The following is a 22,565-nucleotide window of genomic DNA, read 5'->3' on the forward strand; positions in this document are numbered from 1 at the left end:
TGTGTTATTGTTGTTAAGACGACGGTAGAGGCATTTCTGAGATGGGGCAGTGCGGACGGAAGAAGTAAAAAATTAACCCGTAAAAACAAAGTTTTTCACTATAAATCCTTTATATGCGTGGTGGCTAGAGTCCTCTCGTCCTCTGGCTTGAGATGGCTGCCACCTATGGGTCAGATGATTGCCTGCCACCATTAAGCAATTGGTAATTAAATATAAAAAAATAATTCCTAAAAAGTGTAAAATTTAGGAAAAAATTTTTCACGAAAATTAATTGTCACGCACAACGAGTCTGTGTGGAAAATGTCAGCTCGATTGGATCACGGGAAGTGGGTTAAAAAACGACAGAAAGATTTGCACGGTCGTAAGCAAGCAAGCGAACTTAATATAAAGGATTTAAACAAGTAAACCCGTAAAAACAAAGTTTTTCACTATAAATCCTTTATATGCGTGGCGGCTAGAGTCTTCTCGTCCTCTGGCTTGAGATGGCTGCCACCTATGGGTCAGATGATTGTCTGCCAGTATTAAGCAATTGGTAATTAAATATTTAATTTGTTTTCCCTAAACAGTGTAAAATTTTGGGAATTTTTTTTTCACGAACATTAATTGTCTCGCACAACGAGTCTGTGTGGAAAATGTCAGCTCGAGCTCGATTGGATCACGGGAAGTGGGTTAAAAAACGACCGAAAGATTTGCACGGTCGTAAGCAAGCAAGCACGCAAGCAAGCACGCAAGCAAGCAAGCGAACTTAATATAAAGGATTTAACAAGTAAACCCGTAAAAACAAAGTTTTTTCACTATAAATCCTTTATATGCGTGGCGGCTAGAATCCTCTCGTCCTCTGGCTTGAGATGGCTGCCACCTATGGGTCAGATGATTGTCTGGCAGCATAAAGCAATTGGTAATTAAATATTTAAAAACAAATTCCCTCAACAGTGTAAAATGTAGGAAAAAATTTTTCACGAAAATTAATTGTCAGGCACAACGAGTCTGTGTGCAAAACGTCAGTTCGATTGGATCACAGGAAGTGGGTTAAAAAACGACCGAAAGATTTGCACGGTCGTAAGCAAGCACGCAAGCACACAAGCAAGCAAGCAAGCGAACTTAATATAAAGGATTTAAAATAAGTATAACCCGTAAAAACAAAGTTTTTCACTATAAATCCTTTATATGCGTGGCAGCGAACTTAATATAAAGGATTTAAAAATATATTCGCCTGTGGAGGACACGGGGATCGATCCCGCGACCTTTGGCATGGGAAGTGAGGGCGCTACCAACTGCGCTACTCCGCCACGGCCTGTGGAGGGGTTACGCTCTGGGCTCTTACACTGTGACGTTCAGCCAAAGCCATGAATGAGTTCTATTTGAATATATGTAAAATAATTTTTTTTTGCCTAAAAAGTGTAACATTTTGGTAATTTTTTTTCACGAACATTAATTGTCTCGCACAACGAGTCTGTGTGGAAAATGTCAGTTCGATTGGATCACGGGAAGTGGGTTAAAAAACGACCGAAAGATTTGCACGGTCGTAAGCAAGCACGCAAGCAAGCACGCAAGCAAGCACGCAAGCAAGCAAGCACGCAAGCAAGCAAGCACGCAAGCAAGCAAGCACGCAAGCAAGCAAGCGAACTTAATATAAAGGATTTAAAAAGAGAAGTGCTGTGACCTGCGGTGGTGTGGTTGGACGGATGGCATTTCAGCTTTGGGCTGTTTGGCCAATACCGGTTGCATTGTGTGTAATTTTAGCTTTGGGAGCAAACCAGAGAACTCGATGGGGGGAAAAAACCCCTTCCAGAACAGGGAGAGAACGTACAAACCCCACGCAGACACCTGAGTCTGTAATCGAACCCTTCTTGGTGTGAGGCATGAGTGCCACCACTGCTGCACCTTGCCGCCCATAAACTCTTGATTAACACCCCCCCCGCTCGTTAATTTACCATTAACGTCTCCCCTCTGATATCAAAGGTTGCTGTTAAGTAAGAGAGATCTGATTTTCTTGTGCCTTAGCTGGCACCAGCTATATCCCGTTCACTTTTGCCCATTCTGCTCCCAGTTCAAGATTTGTTCGTATTTGTTACGTACAGCTGTGTTGTGTAGTATGTATTGTGTGTTGTACACATTGTGTTTTGTGTATATATAATATGTGTTTTGTATGGGGTGTATATGTATGTGATACATACGTAGGAGTATAGAGAATGTAGTGTGTATGCATTGTGTATTGTTGGATTATACGTAGCCATTTGGATTGCATATCGCAGTCATTAATCTCCCCCTTACTGGCAGACTAATGCCCATGTGCCAGCCAGGAACCGAGCCACCTTGTGCCCACCGGGTCAGCTGCCACTGGAGGTGCCCCCTTCAAATGTATTCATATAAGATGTGATGTTAAAGCACTCTGGAACGCCCGGCCCTAAAGGAGAGCAGCTTTGTCAAAAACACACAATCATTATTGTGTGTTGTGTGTGCAGTGTGTAATGTGTATATAGACAACACACGGCGTAGTACAGTATAACTAGAATACACGTTTTTTGTGCTTTACACACAGATGTGTTCTCTGTAAGTGTGGTGAGGTAGGCCAGATGGTTATGAGACCTGTGTGTAATGTACAATACGAAATCGGCAACGTGTACTGCACAGACGTGAAATGACTTATCGCCGTAGTCACTCTTACACTGCCGTACAGCAGAACACGAACCGCAGTAACTTCCTTCAGGAGCGGTCCATACAAAGTTATTTGTCTCTGAGTCACTGACAGGAGTTGGCCCAAACTGGAAACTGCTCAGTTAAAAATGCGGTCGGTATTCGGTGCCATATACTTCTGGTGGAAATCCCCCCCCACCCGCTCACACTCACGTGAGATGGAATGTTCATCACGTCGTTTTGTTGGGCAGCATCTTGCAATATCGGCGAGATGTTATGAAACAATTGTTTTTTATGTTATCAGGTAAGCTCCACTGAGCTGTACTGTGTAGCTCTTTTTCAGAAGCGACTTGGCCACAAATGATAGCTCAACGAAGTGGCTTATCGTGTGGAAATGTATAGGAGCCAAATCCCGGGAACGCATGTTTCTAATTGTGGAGGGAATCACCAGAGAGGCCTCAGAGAAAAATCCATGCCCACCACGGTTATCTTCCAATTAAGCTTGTACAGAACACTCAGTCCCACGTACACACACTCACTTGATTAATTTCGGGAGCGTCTGGTTGGCTTAGGGACCCGGAAAAAACATGTTTGACCCGGCACACAACATCAAGTATCCATCTCGCTATGGCTGATATTCACGTGCCTACCCCAGTCTACCAGCGTTCCGGAAGATATGTTCACACCCAGCACACACCACATCGAGTCTTACCTCTCGCTATTGCTGTGCTTACTACTAGTCAAGTGCCGCCTTACTCCAGTAAAGCGGCGACCCGAAAAATAGAGAAATGAAGACCTTGGTACTTGACCCCTTCTCACGAAATGAGTTGGCAAGACGGTGAACTGTCAATCACGTTTTTTGACCACGGTGAGAGGCGTCGCTTACAACGGAGGCGGGAATGACGTGTTGATTAGTATGTTAGCAATCTCGATTCCTAAGCCCACGACTACCGCTGACTGCAACATCATACTCACGACGCGTCTTATCATCGCCTACGATTTACTCCCACCGCCAGGACGGGCTTAAGTAGGCGCCAGGACGCGTAAGTTGAGATGTCGCTGTCCTCCTGTGAAGACCCATCTTATGGGCTCATCTTTTCCGCAATCCAAATGCACTTGTGCGTTTTTATTTCGACTTGCCAACGCGAGGCCTCTCGTGACGAGGAGTCACTCATCGCCCCCACCCACCCCATATTTTGTGACGTGGAACATCAGAAGGTTGTGTTACGTTGGATTATATTTTATTCCAAGCAGGTTCCACGCAACCACAAGAAACGTCACGCTTTCATAATGGGCGTCGTGTTCTCTGGTTTCCTCCTCGCAGCAAGAAACGTGGGTTTGATTCCCGACTCGGGCACCTTTTGCTCTGGAGTTTGTGCTCTCTGTATTCCAGGTTCCTGGTTTCATTTTATAGGTAAAACAAAACTACGTAAAAAACACATCGCAACGCAACTGGCATTAGCCGAAACATCCTCGTGCTGGAAAATGGTGTGCAAATTACTTAATTGGCATGACGCATCACCGCTACAGGAAAACAAAAGCTTGGCAGGAATCTCCAGAAAAAGAGTTTTGAGACTCAGCGAGGAGGTTTAAACAAGCAGATATAATGATGTTAATAATAATACTAATTAAATATGGACAGTAAATGATTAAGTAACTCGACTGCAGATAATTAGCTTTTGACATGTATTTTCATTTTATCATCAATTTGGATGAGTGCCCTCTCCTAGGCTGTGTGGGGGTTATTTTGACCGTCTATCACCCCCCCCTTCCATGCTGATCAGTGGGCGTTGGCGCAGTGGATGAACATGGGTGTTGTGGAAACATAGAAGTGTAGTTCAACAATGGATTTGTCTGCACGTCTGTCTCATCTAAACATGCCACTGCGCTTTTTAGAATTTTTGCACCGAACTCCATGTTTATTTCAGTTTCGTGTTAGACTTTTGCATTATCGTTGTTTACATTTCGGATAATTCTATTCACTCTTCTGATTCACTCATTGTGTTTCCTCTGCTGTTTGCGATGTTTGTGACTTGTAGAATTTCGGAAACTTTTGCTGCTAGGTGGCTCTCTGTTACGCTGCTTATAAATCCACCTTTTAATTATCTGGCGTCTAAAGCCTGAACTGCTTCACGGTGTGCACTCATACCCGTCAACCCACACGGTTTACCCTTTTTCTTGTACAGGGAAATTGAGTTTTCAGGTCCATACGGCGTACATCCGTTTCAAAATCAGTTTTGTCTGTTTCTTTGTGTTTCTCACTTGTGATGGGACTTTGTAAGATTAACGTTGAGGTTTATAAAGGCACTGTGGGACCAATACGGTCTGAATTGGTTGGTAATATGGAATAGGCACTAATAAGGGGTTGACAGGTATGTGTACTCCACGAAGGTTATATATTTTTTGTTCCTTGAATTTTTTTGTTCCTTGAACAAACAAATACAAGTCGTCTCCTCTCAATGTGTTCGTCCCTGTTATTAAATATAGCAATTGCAGCTCGTTTTTGTTGTTGTTGTTGTGAGTACAGCTATTGGCAGTCTTTAAAATCCGGTCTTGCAGGATTTTGTACTTGAGCCCTTGGAACGTGCGGGAATTGCTCCTTGGGGGGTTGAGATGCTCTGCCGTCAGCTACCCGGCACAGTTCAACGATGCAAATGAACACAGCGCCTCGCATTACTACCGAGCGTGCACTGTAGTTTTAATTTATCTACCGAGCTGGCGAGCACAATGATTGTTTTTCTCCCCCCCCCCCAACAACCACCACCACCACTGCTATTAAGCACTTGGTCGCGGCATTTTTCTGTGAAGTGGCAGATGCGTGCTGTCACTTCTTGGAGAGAGGGAGGGCGGTGGATGGAGGAGGAGGGATGAGGGACGTTGCCATTGGGTCCGTGACACAACAAAGATCCCCCGTATAGCCTTGACAGACCTTTTGGGGCAAGTGCTGTTAGGCGAGTCTGGGTGTGCCAGCACCACGCTCGACACACCCTCCCCCTCCCGCCCCGTCGCTGTCTCCCCAGTGGCGGTGTTTTTTTACACGCCACAACAGATTGTCATTTGAGGTCGAGTCGACTTAGGGGAGGCCCAGGACCGGTTCAGATATCCGTCGCTGGTGTTGGCCGTGAGCGGGAATCGGAACTCGGCCGGCCGGGTTCGTAGCGCGGCAAAGACAAAGCTCCCCCGTGTAGTCTTCCTATTCTCTTGGGGCAAGTGCTGTTCGCCAATAAGCGCCGATGAATGATGATGGAATGGCAACCTAGGAGGGTTTGGTGGGGGGGAAGGGCGGGTTACGTAACAGGTAAATTCTACACGCACTCTACAAGAACGTACTGGCGCCGGCATGATACCAGGTCGGGGTTGTTTCCCCCACCCCCCTTCTCCGACGTGCCCGGATTTAAAAAAAAACAACAACAAAAACGCAAGATAAGTAGCCCTGCTCATCACCACCAGCATAGTCGCGTCCTGGAACGGGAGACCGCGTTCCATGCGTTCCATCAGAGCTCAGGAGTTGGCGGTTTTGAACTCACCTCCGACCACATGAGTTGAGCGAGAGATTTCCTCCTCGACAATTCTCGTTTAGTCACTCGACTTTAATAAGGGGGGGAGGGTGGACAAAGAAGATGTGAATAGAAGGGGAGATGAGTCGACTCATCGTCCCGGCTGTAATGAGAATTATTCTGTGATCCACAGACATTGCTTGGATCTCCCGACTGCTGTAACGAGAGCGGGGGGGGGGCGACGGAGGGAGGAGGGGGAGGGGCGACGGAGGGAGGGGGGGCGGAGGGAGGGGGGGCGACGGGGAGAGGGGGGGTCGACGGGGTGGAGGGGGGGCGATGGGGGATGGGGGGCGGGGGGAGGGGGCGACGGAGGGAGGGGGGGTCGACGGGGTGGAGGGGGGGGCCATGGTGGATGGGTGGCGACGGCGGGAGGAGGGTGTGGGGGCGACGGGGAGGGGGGGCTGGTGGAGGGGGGGGGGCGGCGGGGGGAGGGGGCGACGGAGGGAGGGGGGGTCGACGGGAGGAGGGGTGGGCGATGGGGGAGGGGGGGCGACGGGGGGAGGGGGGGCGATGCGGTGGTGTAGTTGTTTAGCACTCTGCCGAAATGTGACAACCGTATTGAGTGATTGCACTGATTTGTTATATAAGTCCTAATTAATTCGTCCCAGTATTATTATTAGACGCATTATTGGATGCACGTATTAGGTATATGTTTTACATCAAATTAATTATACACCATTCGATGCCTAAAAAAAATTGTAGTTAATACCCCGCAGTAAATACAGTCGAATACGACGTGGATTTTTGTAGCGCCTAAATGCGACTGCGACCTGATGAAAGACGCTGTTCGGAGCCAGTGGGCATAATTAATTCAGAGAGAGTGAGCCGGTAAAAAACATAGCCAGATGAAAAAAAGAGGTGGCCTGGATTTGAACAGCGTGGATGGCTGGGGAAAAGGAGTTCCAGACAGTAGGAGCAGCAGGGGAGAGTGAGTGACCTCCCACCGGGCGAAGGTTGACTTGGGGCTTTCACAGCAAGCCCTTGGTCGATGGAGTTAGAGAGGGTGTGTGTGTGTGGGGGGAGTTGTAGAGTGAGATGAGAGTTGAGAGGTTGGAAGGGGTAAGAGTCTGTGAAGGATCTTGAAGACAGTCTGACAAATACATCCTCAAACTGCAGTTCACTTTGTACTTGATGATAATCAAAGCACGGCTATTGTGACAAGCTTTGTGCCAATAACCTTGAAGTCGAACAATTTCAAATCACATTTACTGTGCGTATAATGTAAAATCGTATAATGTAAAATCTTATGTAAAAACGTAAAGTTTGTAGTGTAAAATCGTATAATGAAAACACCTTATAAGGGAAAATCGCATAACATAAAAACCGTATAATGTAAAATCGTATAATGTTAAAATCATTGACTGAATTTCGCTTTAGAAAGCACCGCGGCAAAACACCCACGCTAGCCCTAAGGTTTCGCCATAAATTCTTTCCCCTGACCTTTTGTTTGGAGAGAGAGAGGGGAAAAAAAACCCCTGCACTTGGCTGTGCTGGGTTCCCCAGAGAAGTAGAGAAACGTTTTCACAAATGGAAACTCTGCTGTGTGAGCAGATCTGTACATTTGCACGTCTCAAGCAAGCATCTTTGATTCTTAGACGCCTGATCCTTTAACTCTGTTAAACAGACGTGGCTTTGTCCGAACCCGATTTTCGTAAAATATTCTGACACTGTGAATAACTTTGGTGGATGCGTGACACCATTTCTGATGCTCCTTTTAGCGTGTTCTTTTTTAGGGTGTTGCTTCACGTAATCTTAGCCTTGATCGTGGCTGATGATGTTGGTGATGATGCACGCCTTTGGTTACTGTCGGTGTTGGCAGCAAGAAATGAAATGACCCAGCAGTTCCGCAGTGGACAGCTGTGAAAAAGAGCTTCATAGATCATCGGATTCCTCCAGGATAAATAAATAATCTTTGGTTCTTTCGGTAAAGTCACGTAGAAAGAGAAAAGAAAACATTAAATAATAGTATACGACGTTTCGATTGCAACACAAGCAATCATCATCAGGTACAAATGAAAGAGAAAACAAAACCTAGTTAACTTAGAAATATAATGTATTGCATTATATTTCTCTTTCTACGTGACTTTACCAAAAGAACCAAATCAATTTTGATAAATACATATTCTCATTCTGATCTGCTCAAGACGTTTAAGTCAAAGCGATGGGGGGTAGTCTAAGCTGATGTCCGTCCGTGGATACGGGAACACGTGTTTTGTTGATAGGACTGCAGCCAAATGACTTAACGCAGGGAAATGAAGTTCTGAACACTTATAAATAGACGTGTAGTTGATCGGGGATGGTATTACAGCGAGTGTGTGTGTGTGGTTACGTGTATGTGTATTAAGCGCCTATCAATTTTTAATAGGTATAACAGCACTTGGCCCAGGAGCCTCTTATAGGCTGTGTTGGAGTCGGTAAATGTGTCCATGAACCCGGGTGGTAATTTCTCATTCTGTGAGATGCAAATTACTTGGTTCACAGTTGATGGAGATTGTACGTGGGTTTGTTCTTAGCACAAGACTTAAAGCAGTGTAGAACTTCAGACTATCTCCCTGCCCTCTGAGTAAAACTTCACGACTTCTGGATACAAAAAAATTGTGCCCAAATTTAAATATATATATTTTTAAATCTGATAATAAGCATACTGTATACTTAAGTCAGTCACGATCATCGCTACATACGGTGTTAAATAATATAACCTGAATTATTGAATGTCATGATCAATGTAAGTTAGGCATATCGTATTGATTTAATACCCATGGGCTTGGGTGGGACACGTCACCAGAAGCGATGATAGCCGGGTGGTGAAGACGAATTATGGAGTGGTAGCTAGAAGAGAGAACACCTCCAGCAGCTCAAACGCAGGTGCTAGACGTTATGTATTAAGGACCCACCGTCTAGTATTCACGTGAATTGCGTGTCTTGAAATATTGAATTTCTCACCGAATTAGAAAAAAAATGGCTCTTCTTGTTATTTTGGTTTGCCCGACCCCTGTGCTAGATGGATTGTTACATTTCAGGACTGCCAGATGTGGCGACGGCTTGGTCAGATCCAAATCCAGTGGTGGATTGATCATGTGCTCCTGTGGCTGATGATGATGATTCACTTCTGTCGAATATAAATACCAACATGGACTCGTTGACCCACCCCTGTTGGACAAATGTGAAAAACAGTTTCCTAGCTCGGCAAATTCCTCCAGGATAAATAAAGATTCTGATTCTGCTAGATCGAGTTTTTATTGGCAGTCAAGAACATCATCGGACGCGGAAATTACCTTTTGCCATTCCACACCGGGTTGTGAATATAAGGGGGGCGACTGTTGACGATGTTGTCCTTTGTGTGAAGTTTGCCACAGTAAGAGTGCGTGTTGTCTTGTAATCGCCACTTGTGCTTCAGTTATTCCCATCGCCCGTGGGAAGTGCTGATGCGGTTTATGATCACCCACTACCGCCAGGATTCACTGTACATGCTTTTGAAAGCCGCATTGACCAGCTTGTGTGGATTGACGCTAAACAAATGGCGTGTCCACTACGGTGCAGAACATGCATATCACATTATCAGCGGCGATGTAATCTTTGGGGACCTGGCAGAATCGGGCGAGACCATTGAGACTGATAAACAAAATGTGCTGTGCCGGCAAGTAAATGGTAAAATTGAGGGTGATAACAAAACCCAGGGCTGTTTATCTAAGGTGAGTGTGGGTGACTGGCAAATCTATCTCAAAACTGGCAGCACTTATTTTCTGCCATGCTTGGTTAGGATTTGGCCAAGGTCAAGGCCATTGCCTGCAGGCTGTGCGGCTGTGCGTGTGTTTGTCATCTGCAGCGAAGTGTGCTGCTCGGCCTATCGTTAAAAAAGTTTAGCAGACCATCAGAGCGTCTCTGTACAAATGAAGCTCTTTATCTGCGAGCCTATTATTTGTGATTCCTTTTATCTGGGAGGTGGAGTGGAGCGGTAATGCACAGGTTTGTGCGCAGGGTTATAAATCCGACGACCCTGAGTTTGCTTCGTGGCCACGTCTAAAATCGGTGATGAGTGATATCTGAACAGGTCCCGGCGGGGTGATGTCTCCACTGGCGGGCTCCTGTGTCGTGCCAGCCTTCGTAGATGCTCGCTAACAGCACTTGTCCTCACAATCTGTTATGAAGGTTATACTGGTGTTCTTTGTCTTTTGTCTTCATCTGTATGACAATGACGAGCGGTGCTGCAGTAGTTTGCACTGCTGTGGTTAGCGTACTGTTCAATGGCTAACGTCAGTTACAAGTGATGTGAGCCACGCTACTGCGCCGCACTGGGTCAGTCTATTTTTTATTGGTCTTGGTAGAGAAGTCCAATCGCAGCTTTAATCTCTCATGTCTTTGAAAGACAACATGTAAATTGTCCCTTGACGTTTGTGTGGGATTCTGTGGACAAAGTGAAAAATCCAGAGCTAAAATGGAATTTCTGTCAAACTGAAAGAGAGCGAGAGAGAGAACAGCAGCCAAGGCATTGTTATTGCATATTTGCACACATTCAGGTTTGTGCAAATTTGCAGAGTTTGGAAAATTTGTAGAGTTGGGTCATCATTCATTTAAAAACGGTTTCGGAACCTAAGGCCAAGAGGCCTCGTATGACCCACGACTTCGTTTCACACGGTCTTGTGATCACATGAGGCCAACCACTTAAAAACGGGCCGCAATTATATTTCTCCTTGACTGCAAGCATCGTAGCCCCGTGTCTTACCTTTGAAATTGGAGCCGACACCAACAACGCGTTAGTGAGATGAAAGAAAGCAGGCCCAGGCATTATTGCGGTGCAGACGAACCCAAATTTTTAGCATTATTGGATCATTTGCCGTGTGTGTTTAATGTGTGGGCCCGCTTGAAGGTTGTTGAGTGTCCTATTTGGCCCAAGGAAAGGAGATTTCCTACCCCTTATCAACGACGAGCTCGCTCATCATCCCACATTGCGGTGGCTTTGTTGTGCCACCCTATGAGAATCGGACGGAATGCCGTGCAGCAGGCGTTCCTGTGACCCAGTTCGCCCAGTGCCAATGTCTGTTAAAGGCCCCGTTTTACCCCTACGTTGGGATGAGGTCTCTTCTCAGAAAATGTATCGGCCAACATGTACAGCGGTGCTGTGGTGGTCCGTGATGTCTTCTCTACGTCCGTGCCGTCGTCCGCTGGTACTTAGTTGATTTCTTTAGAATTAGCAATCACCGTGAGGGTCACGGAACTTGATCCCCACGTTACTTCCCCCGTCTAGTTGAAGTCCGAGGTGTCTTTTTACCTTAAATGCGCATTGATGCTAATCTGACTACTCGACATGTAATGATTCGCCAGCGCCCCTCTCTCCTGCCTTCCTTTTTTCGTGATTGCATGAATCTTCACGATAGTTTGCGTTTAAATTTGTTGCCCTTCCCCGCGCACCTCCGATTAGCACCGTTGGCTACGTACGGTGCGACAGAAGTTCAACGTGAATTTTGGGCAGTGAGATTTGGTTTTTAAGAATCGATGAGGTTTTTTTGTTTGTTTTTGCGCTGTGGTGCATTGTGTGCCTTTCAGTGGCCGAACCGGACCACACAAACTAATTGCAACGTACACACGAACATAAAAAGAAACATTGATTCCTCCAGCCACAATTGTGTTTTTTTCTATTATAGCCTCTTGTCAATCCTTTGCTGTATTTTATAATTCACTGGTCAGTGATGTCAGCCTTTGGCCGAGAATACAACTTTGGCCGGTGACTTTGTGGATAGTGCGGTTCACCGACAACTGCGCCACGTCTCCACGCTGTCTGCAGTGACATGAGACTGTATAGCATTGTATAAATACACATTACGTCAGTGGCTTTTCATTGCTTTGCACTAACACCGATAGCTCCCCCCCTCCTCTCGGCCGTTAATATTGGACAATGCGGTTACTGGCCCAGCGCCATACACACGAGCCACTTCATTGATAGTGACAGGTCGGTCACCAGGTGATTCCTCGGAGAGCAGCTAGGGAATAATAAAACAGTCACCGAATGGGACAATGCGTCTTCTGCTTCAAACCCTTCCCCCGTCTCCTGTCACCGAACAGTTATTAAAACAGATTTTTCTGGTTCGACCGGTTTCGTTGAAAGCAGCGTCTGCCCTCCGTCTGATGCAAGTCGTGCCTTGTCCGCAGCAGCAGCAGCAGCTCCATCTTGGCTGCGCATCCTCGGCTGCCGGAGGTGAGGAGAGAACCGCCGCGTGGTTTTGCTTCCCCGACTCAAAAAGGACTCCCGGTTCAAGCCCAAGCAGGGTTGTTGCGCCGCCTCGATCGTTGGTTGCTACCGCATGGATGAGCGCCACTCGCGTGACAGGTTTTTGCGGGGTGCGCACAGGTTTCGGTAAGCGCAGTGTTCAAAACCGCCACCGAATAACCTTTTCTAGACTGTTGGGGCAATGTGTGGCGCAAGTGGCGCTGGCCTCGACAATTCCTCGCCGGGCACCGCGCGTGCTCGCTTCGCGTCACTTTGCTCCAACCGCGCCACTACGGCTCTCCTCCCGCTAGCACGCACGCACGCGCACACGCGCACACGCGCACACGGGCACACGGGCACACGCGTATTCGTATTGTGTGAGATGGAGACAATGGCGCGCCTGTGCCACTCGAACCTCCGCGGCTACGGGCGGCGCTCGGCTCGGCTCTACCCCCCCACCCGTCTCGCGCCGGCGGTTGTCTCGGGAAGGAGCGAAGGTGGCGGTGCGGTCCCGTCTCTCCTCTCTTTCTCTCAATTCAGGAATGCGGCGGCCTCTGCGTTGTTGTCGTGGGAACGGGCCCGTGGGAGGGGGGGGTGGTGTAGGGGACTTTCACACTGGACCTGGCTCTCCCCTGCATGCCTCGTGGACTCTGCTCAACCAAAACCACAGTTGAGCATAGCTGGGATTCCGATGCAGCCAAGGGTCCTGGGGTTTTGGCTGGTTTAGTCGGTCTCCGCGAGGCTGCCGGACGGTTTTGTCGGGGTAGGATAGGGGGTGTGGGGGGTGGACACACACGATTTGTCGGATGTTGTAAGTTTTTTTTTTGACGCGACCGATTATGAAACATGACGACCCCGTGGGGTTTAACGTTGAAAAACTTGGACAGGAGGACGGGGATTCCATTTTTTACGGATTACAGGGCGCTTTGCGTGAATCGTCTCGTGGTCACGGGCGAGGAGGAGTTCCGACTGCTATCATCTGTGTTCCTTCCTTTTTGTGCTCCTCTTGGCATTTGTTCCACTTCATTGCGCAGTGTCGCCACGGTGAATGTCCTGCCGGGCGTCTTCCCGCGCGTTGCCTGCCACTCCATCGTTACCCTCGACCATCGGCCATCACCCCCCCCCGCCACCCCTTCTGTAGCAACGTGCCATGCCCCCAAGGCCCATTCCACGTGTTCCTCTTCCCGTCTCTTTTCCCATAACTCACCGGCGTGGTCCGGCATTGTCAAAAAGGACCTACGTTGTCCTGTTGTGGTCTCCTATTTCATGCTGGTGGATCACGTTGCACCAACCCGCCCGACTTACACTTGCTTAAATGCTCCAGTGTCTAGCCTCGCCATCCACGAAAGTACGGACGAACAGCATTGACAATGATAAAGCAGCAAATCGGCTCATTTGTCGGCGCTGGGCGGATCGTCACGTTGTAGGGCGGCGAGAGATGGCGACGGCTTGGGCCGGGGGGCGGGGTGTGACGGAGGCCTTCATCAACCATTGGGACCCAGGATTGGTTCAAGTACCGTGTGCCACCCATGTTATCCATGGCTAGGAATAAAACTCGGGTCGCGGGGTTCATCGCGCAGCACACAAACCACTGCACTTCTGTTACACCCCAGTTGATCTGTTAAATTAACTCGATTGTCATTGCTTAAACAATAAATCACAATTTCCTGATTGTAATCATTAAATGTTCACACAGTTGATTAACTTTTTTTAGAACTAGGCAAGAGCTCAATTCGGGGAGCTGGCCTGCACTGTGCGGGAGCTGAATGGAAAGAGACCTGTAGACCTTGGATAGAGGCCTCCATCAAGCAATGGATTGATGCGGGCAATTGAATCGTCTCGGAGATGGCAGCAGTGTGTTAAGCCCTTCTATTAGTCATGAATGTAGCGTCGTGACAAAAATTGAGCGCGGTATAATCCCCCCTCTCGCCGCTAATTTGCCCGCGTTTCTGTATCACCTCCCTCCGGTCTGGCTTCGCCATGCCCGAGTGGGACATTGTGGTTGCGAACTTTTGTCGCGCATCCATAATTGATTCCATTAGCTTTTGTGTTTTCACGCTTGTGGCGTGTTCTTTAACGGGAGCGACACAAAGCCGCTGGGGGCAGGCGTTGATTAACGCCTCGCATTCATTAACCGATCCGCGGGTGCGCTCGCTCACTCGCACGTACACCAGGTACATTCACCGTGCCGAGTACGTTACGAACCCCCGTCGCATTCCATTCCCGGTCGTGCACGGGAAAACATTTAATTTCTGGCAGCTGTTCATAACTGCGATATGGAGGCAGCCGGGTACGGTGGGGGTTGAGAGAGTGGTGGTTAGGAGAAAATTGCCAAATGGGAATTGAAGCTGAAATCGTCGTGATATTTCCCAATCGCCCTTTGTGTCTGGAATGCTTGCTGCCAGTCTCGTCTGCTGTAGGGGTGTGTAACGACACATCAATTCATCGATTTTATAACAACTTGCTCCACGTGGTGAGATTCAAGAATCCTTTGCTGTCTTTCCGTCTCTGGACCACCTTTCTGCCCAAAACTTTCAAATACTGTACCTGGTATTTCCAGGTGCTGTCCCATGCCAGTCGTGACCCAGGTTCCAACTCTGCTTCGAATTGTCGGTCAGTCGCCTCCCTAATCACTCTGCTATCGACACTTTTCCCCTTGAACTTGACTTGTTAATTCCTGCCCCCATGCTGAGGTCTACCAGTCCGAGTGTGTGTCTCATCCACACTGTGTTCAATGCAAACGTGATCCATGACAAATCATTGGCTTCATGTAAAGAGTCAAAAAGCACTTGAGATATTTACGTCCTTTATCATCATGGGACCTTTTGACGTCATCTGGTCGAACACCATATGAGACTAGGCTCCAAAGAAAGCTGTCTGTGGTGTGGACCAATCAGTTTCAAAGACAATGCATAAATTATCAGTGTATTGTTTTTTGTTTGCATTTGACTGCAAGTATTGTGGTTAATGTAAGCATGATTCCTTGCAAAAGGTGTCAGTTTTGTTTCCAGAAAAAAGGGGCAAAACCCTATTAGTATATTTACGTCCTGTTCATTGAGCCAATTTATGGAGTTTGTGGGGGCTGTGTGTAGCTCCTCCACTTGGTTGAATGGTCTTGTAGGGTAGTTGTGTAGATAGGATATGGGTCCACAGTTTGCGGCATAGAGAGCCCCCCCGATGGAAGAACACACGTTCGGATGTGTGTCGCTGTTGTGGTTTATAAATATGAGGCGGCTTTCATGGCGGGTCCAAGAAAATTGCCCGTCATGCTGAGGGTATCTCAAATGCCCACAGTGGGAGCACTTAATAAATATTTCATATTTCCCTCTCTTTCAAAAGCAGCTGCCGGGGGTTTTGAGTGTCAAAAGTTTCTGCACCAAGGCACCGTGCGGTGAGTAATGCGACTTCTCTCCAGCACTCGTCTGTGGTGAAATGTAGGTCGGGGCAGTAGGAGGGGGCGGGAAGGGGTTTAGCTGGTGATGGCAGCCATGTGACTTATCACATGGCATAGTCGGGCAGGGAAGTGGTGGGGGGGGGGCATCTTCAGTGCGGCCGAAAATCACGTATCGGCCCAATGCTGGGTCGGCTGCGGAATTTTGGATAACGCGTTGAATGTTTCCTACATTGCTCAGAGGGGTAAAAAAAAAATACCGCAACATTGCACCATCCTTCGCAGTAGCAGCAGTCGTCGATATCCGTCGTGTTCTCGGGTGTTGTACGGCACGATGCCCGACGTTTCATTTCACGTGACTGCTGGGAAGTTTTCTTCAGCCTCGGCTTCTTGAGGAACTGAAGGAAGACCCCATCATCGGCCCGTGGTGCGAAGCGTCAGACTCCGTTGCCGAACAGCGGCATCCGACGGCCACACGGCAGGGCCGCGGGAACACCCACGCAGTGGCGTAAACACGGCCTCGTTTTGTTCGCACATTTTGTTAATTGTGGTTTTGGGGCTCGTCAAGAGAACATCGCACCGATTGGTTTTATGCGCACTTGGACGCGGGGCGGAAACTCTGATCCCATTTACGGCCCTTAGCCAGTTGTGCAAATTCCACATTCCTCTAGCAGGGGGAAGTCTTTATCTATTGGACAACCACTATTTAATTCAGGAAAGGTAGTTAATATCTCGCCACGGTGGCGAGATGTTAACTAACCTTGCCTTGTATACAAGAGGTCGTGGGTTCGATCCCAACCCTGACGCCTATATATTTGGAGTTTGCATGTGATCCCCGTGATCGCGTGGATTTTTCTGCGGGTCCTCCAGTTTTTATCTCCACATTTCCAATCAACATGTGTATCGAGTATTTGGCTGCTATACATTTCCACCCGATATGCCACTTCGTTGCGCTATTATTTGTGATAGCCAGGTCACTTCTGAAAAAGAGCTATTATAGCTCATTGGGCCTTACCTGGTAAAATAAAAAGTGTATAGTTTAAATAGTAAAAAAACTGTAAATGCAAAGCGACAGTACAGTAGAGTAATGTTCGTGACCCTGAAGGAATTATGTGACCCCCCTCCCTTACCAGGATTTGAAAGTGTACCATTCCGATTGCGAACCATGTTGCGTTCTTACCCCCCCCCCGCGCTGCCCGAACGCTTAACACACTAAGTCAGATAAATGTTAACTTGCGGGACCGTAAGCCCGATCGTGTGACTCGCGCAACGGCCTTTAATTGCTCCGTGTGTGTTGGATTCCCCGTTCCGATTGGGCGAGCCGAGTCCACAACACCACCACCACTCCCTGCGTACCAAACAAAGCTGGTGCGTGACAATAACCGATTTTTATTTGGTGCCAAACAACCATCATCATCATCGTTGTTGTCAGCAGTCGCTGCTGGATGAATGCTCATTATCCAAGCTGTCGCCCATCCGATGCGTCAATCCCATTGAGCGCCTGCACGTGACCTTTCTTCGTCGCTCCATCTCTGCGGCGGTGACACCCTATCCTGGCCGTGTTTTTACCTCCGTTGGGCTGCCAGTTCATCCGAGTGATCGCATCCTGCCCAAACCCACTTGATTTTTTTAACGGTTCGGTTTGAGACGTCTCCATCTCGAGTTTGCTCTCCGAGCCATTTGCTGTTCTTCTTGCCTCTGGGTATGTGATTCCAGGCTTGCTTTTCCCCAAAAGAGAAGTTCCATGCTTGCATAGGATGGCAGCAATAAGTTCAGCAGCTAAATGCCAATGCCCAAGGTCTGCTGGCCACGAAGAGAGGACTACCTGAGTTCGTTTATATAGTTGTGCTATTCCTCCTCCGGTGAAGGAGTGGAGACGAGAGCAGTTTACTTTTTGTAGATTTGAAGTTTTCGTGACTGCAAGGATTCATACTCTTTGGTTTTTTCGGTAAAGTCACGTAGGTAAAAAATTTATACAAAATAACTCACGACGTTTCGGAAGCAACACAAGCCTCCGTCATCAGGTGTAACTGCTCCAGTAAAATTGCTGTAGAAATTGCTGTAGCAATTGCTGTAGCAATTTTACAATTGCTGTAGCAATTGCTGTAGCAATTTTACTGGAGCAGTTACACCTGATGAGAGAGGCTTGTGCTGCTTCCGAAACGTCGTGAGTTATTCTATTTTAATTTTTTACCTACGTGACTTTACCTATAAAACCAAAGAGTATAATTTATTTTTTGGTCTGTCATTTAGAGTTGGTTGCCGTTGATGTTTCCACCAGCGTCTTTGACGTGTGTCAAAGCCATGCAGGAGGGTGTGATACATGGATCAAAGAGAAGTTACCGGTTAACACGAAATCACCACCCAGAATTTTTTCTTTTCCCCATGACCCACATGGCATGGGGTTGGGGGGGAGAGGCCTTCATCCAGCAGAGTATTGACTCGAGGGCTGTTCTTGTTACGTGTGTTGCTGCGGGCTCCTTGGACGAGGGCGAGATGAGTGAGCAGCTGGTGAGCTCGACTCGGAGACGTTAAAGATTAATCCCACACGTGCAGATCAGGTGACTCCTGGGTAATGAGTGTCGTGGAAGAGTGTTTGGAGGGGGGGGGGGGGCGGCAGTGGTAGGGCAGCTGTGGTGAGTTGTGAGGTTGTCGCTGGAGACCTCGACTCATGACACAACGTCGGCAGCCCTCCCCTTGAGCGTCGTCACCATCAGCTGTGGTCTATAAACACTGCTAGACGAGGCCTTCCCCCTCCACACTGGCACGCATCTCTCAGGGTCTCGCAAAATGCGACAAGCCCCCCCCCCTCCCCACGCGCGTGTCGGGAGAGATGGCTTGTCCTGTCGAGGCTCAGCTTTTTTGGTTATTTGATGGCCAATACGTCGGCTCTGTTTCTTTGCGCGCTTGTCGGCTTGCGCGCCATTCTGGCCGGTCCGAATCCTTGTTCCTCATTCCGTACGTCGTATCGGGCCGCGTGCACGGGGGCATTTCGCGAGTTTACTTGGTGATGAATTAATGATTGGGCTCGTGCAAAGCGATCCACGCGTTTCAAATACGAGACGGCAATTAGAGCAGAGAGGGTCCACAACTCTCCGGTGGCAGTTTTCCAAAAAGTGTACGGACAAAATTATCAATTTACGGCCCTGTATCCTGCACTGCTTCACCGCGCTCGCGAGTGCTGGTTGGTGAAAGGGGAGCGGTGAAGCAACCCAAACGTCCGGCTTTGGCTGGCACATTTTCCCCTTTCAGAAAGTCTAAGCAGGAATTTGCCCAGGTTTAAAACTCTTCTGGTTTTACGTTTGACTCCTGATACTGGGCAAACGGTGGGGCTACCTGAAATGGTGGGTGGGGTGCGCTTACCCCACCCACATCGCGTGGGCAGGGCTACCGAAGTAGTGGGCGTGGTTTATGGAGGAGTAGGCGGGGCCCCAACGTCTGACCGGGTGAGGCCACTCACGATGTGTGTGGGGCTCGTGAAGGAAGGTGGCCCAGCCACCGGTTCAGATTTTCACTCGCCACTGATGTTAACCGTGGACAAGAGTCGAACCCGGGGTTGTTCCCGGGTTCAGTGGGTGAAACTAACGCTGCCACGGGTGCACCCACGACCGTTATGTAAGACGGACACGACAAATTGGACGGAACGAACGAGACGCAAATAATTTACGAGGTTACGAATCGAATTGTGACCCGTAAATCAATGAGTTGGATCCTCCTGGGGGGAGGTGAATTGTTACGTTGCCCGTTTCACAACGTCTCACGCGAAATAGACCAGCACAGGCCGCTCATTGCTTGCTTTTAAAGAGTCTCATAGAAGTGCAAACCGATGCAAAGTAAATTTTCTGAATGAAATGCCACTGGGAAATGCCGGTCTGGAACACAATCATAGGCCGGGGCCAATGGATTAAATGTTATTTCCTTTCTCCGTTTTTTCCCCAGCCCGTTTTCCGGCAACGTGATGCGATGTTTAATTCATTATAGCGATCGTCTAAAAAAAACCTGGTTGTTACTCAAACGTGCAGGAGACTGCCCTGGGAATGCCAGATGGTCCCGTAGGCTTGGGATGCGAGGTGGGCGGTAGATGGAAAGTGCAGCAAAGAATTCTGGAACCTCCCGCCACTTTGCCAATTGAGATGAGCTCTGCACCAAGCTCATTTGAGCAACAAAATGCTGTCCTCACAGCATAAGGTCCTTGTTTTAAATCCTCTCCGTAGACCACTTCGATCGGAAAGCATTTCTTCCGAACGTATTCGGGAAAAAAAACCTGTTTCCTTGTCGGCGAACCATCGCGCTCGTTATGCCATTTAAAAATGCAGCGCGACTGGTTCCGTGAAGTCGAGCTTTAGCCCCGCTGCGGCATCAGTTCCGTGACGTCCCGCTTACCCCTCGTTATGTTTGCGAGCGCTGGTCGTGGATGTCTTTATCCGTGCTTCTAGTTATCCACGCGGTTCATCAGCAGGGGTGGTCAATCCACTGCTGGATGGCGGACGTCCTCTCGGGGCGCGTTCCCTCAGTCTCGACCGCCGGCCACGAATCAGGCCTTGTAGCGACGTGTCCTGCCCAAGTCCGCGTACGCTCACGGTCAATACGATTTGCTTGAGCTGCGTATGATCTCAAAATCCACGTGCTCCTCCTCAGCCTGCATGTCTTCCAATGGAATTCCAAAGAGATGGGGATAATTGGATGATGTTACTGCCACTTGCTGTTGTCCGTGAATATGTACGAATAATCGGATGAAATTGGCACCATTTTCTCGTTACTCTCATTTATTCACCAAAAAAACTACTTGACTGATGTTCCATAATAGAGGTTTTTTTTGGGTTAGATCGCGTAAATATATAAATGTGTCGTTAAAACCCGCTACCACCCGACACAGCCAGCTAGTAAGGTTTGTCACTTCAACAGGACGTGGCAATTCGTCACTAGTCCAGCACTAACCGGTGTGTTGGAGAGCCAAGCTGGCTGTGTCGGGTGGTGGCGGGTTTTAACGACACATTTATATATTACCGTGATCTAACCCAAAAAAACTCTTATGGATGATATTGGTTGCGAAAGCCTATGTGTGAAATTTACTGAAGTTGAACCAAAAAAAAACTGTCCTTTTTGTCATATGATTTTATGAAAAGGTTAACTGGCATGTAGGGCGTTCAGCCCCTCGAACTTGAGGAATGTCACTGTAAAACATTCTGTTTCCCCTTTGGCTCCACTTGTGACCCTTGCACCGCACAGTTTTCCCCTGAGTCACGAGCATTTGTTGAAACCCGTGAACTCAACCGGGGCTGCCTTGAACTCAACTTTACGATTGCGACGGTGTTGGCTATATGTTTTTTTTTTGTCTCTCTGCAACTTATGTCTGTTCCAGACCTATCTTTGGCAAACAGCGTATCACGGTTTGGGCCCAGAAAACTCGGCCGCGAACCGGTTGAGTAAAACAAAAAAATCTTCTCTGCCGCAATCGATTGCGGCGAGGAAGTCTGCGTACAGTGCGGCGGAGTCGACGAGATCTGCGGTGTCGCCGTCGTGCGCCGGTGGCACGGGAAGGGGCAGACCGGTGTCACCTGTTAGAAAATGCGGCTGTAGTTCGGCACGGCACTTTCAATTTCGCCTTCCCTCCTTGTTGCCTGAGTTTTTGCAGGTTGCCGTGTGCGTGCGTTAACGTTGCCGATCGGGAGATAAAGGCCGACGACGGGTGTGGTGCTGGCCAATCACCCCTTCGTGTGCCACTCCGGACTTGATAGGTGCGAGCTAACAGGACTTGCTGTTAAGGCTGAACAGGGGATATTTATCTTTGAGGAGTGGTCGTGTAGTTGTTAGTTTACTGCGCTATGAACCCGGCAACCCGAGTTCCGCTCATGGCCAACACTGGTGATGATAATCTGAGCCAGTCTTGGGCCTCCCCTAGGTCGACTCGGCCTCAAATGAGTACGTGGTACAGTGTGTAAACATGGCTAGGAGGGAGACTAAGGCAGTCGAGCTTGGTTCTGGCCACCCACCCCCTCGTGTGCCATACAAGCCTTGGATTAGCACGTTTGGCTACGTACGGTGTGAAAGAAGTTCAAGTCATACCTAATGATTTAATTGGGATTATACATAGCAAGCATAGCCCCCTAATGGCAGAATAATGCCCCAGGTGTCACTCTTGGTATATAAGATTATCCTTGCCTCTTGAGTTCTCACCCACTTAAAATAAACTTGAACTTGATGACATCCTTAATAGGTGCTTGCTAACAGCACCAACTTTGATTTTCCTGCGTCTCCCTGGAATGTCCTAGCGAGTGGTCAGGTCCAGGCATGACTGGATACTGCAGAGTCATACAGTTCCACACACGGAGTAAGAACCACTCGGGGCCCTTGGCATTCCCACTGAGTCATCCGGAGAGCCTACACCATCATTACTCACCCGCGTTCTGAAAAGAAAACAAACGGGCATCATTATCAAATCACAAGCCAGGCAGTGTCTCCCTTAACCGGGCGGCACAGTGGCGCAGTGGTGAAAAGGGCCTGGGTTCGATTCCCAACTCGGGTGCAAATTTCTCTGCGGAGTTTTTAGGTTCTTCTCCCCCTGTTCTGCATGGGTTTCCTCCGATTTTATTCCCACTCGCTAAAACGAAAATGTAACTGTTATTGGCCCCAAACATCGCAATGCTTAAAAAGCACCTGAAAATTACTCGATTGGGATTACAAAGAGCAACGTCAACCCCCAAGGCAAAAACTTGGCAGGAACCTCATGAAAAATAGTCATGAGACTTTGGTGAGGCTATCCTGGATAGATAAG

At 48.3% G+C, this 22,565-nt stretch overlaps 1 protein-coding gene across 2 annotated transcripts in view; it reads left to right on the forward strand.

Moving 5' to 3' along the window:
* The window catches only part of ERBIN (erbb2 interacting protein), a 119,759-nt gene that overhangs the window by 3,366 nt on the left and 93,828 nt on the right, over window positions 1-22,565 (forward strand). Inside the window, exon 2 of one of the 2 annotated variants that reach the window (XM_078867625.1) lies at window positions 12,342-12,387. The exons of the other annotated variant lie outside the window; for it this stretch is intronic. The gene's annotated coding sequence lies outside the window, so the exon portion shown is untranslated. The remainder of the gene's footprint in view (window positions 1-12,341; window positions 12,388-22,565) is intronic. 2 annotated transcript variants of the gene reach the window in all.

The sequence above is a fragment of the Lampetra fluviatilis genome, chromosome 24 (genome assembly GCF_964198595.1).
Source record: "Lampetra fluviatilis chromosome 24, kcLamFluv1.1, whole genome shotgun sequence".
NCBI lineage: Eukaryota > Metazoa > Chordata > Hyperoartia > Petromyzontiformes > Petromyzontidae > Lampetra > Lampetra fluviatilis.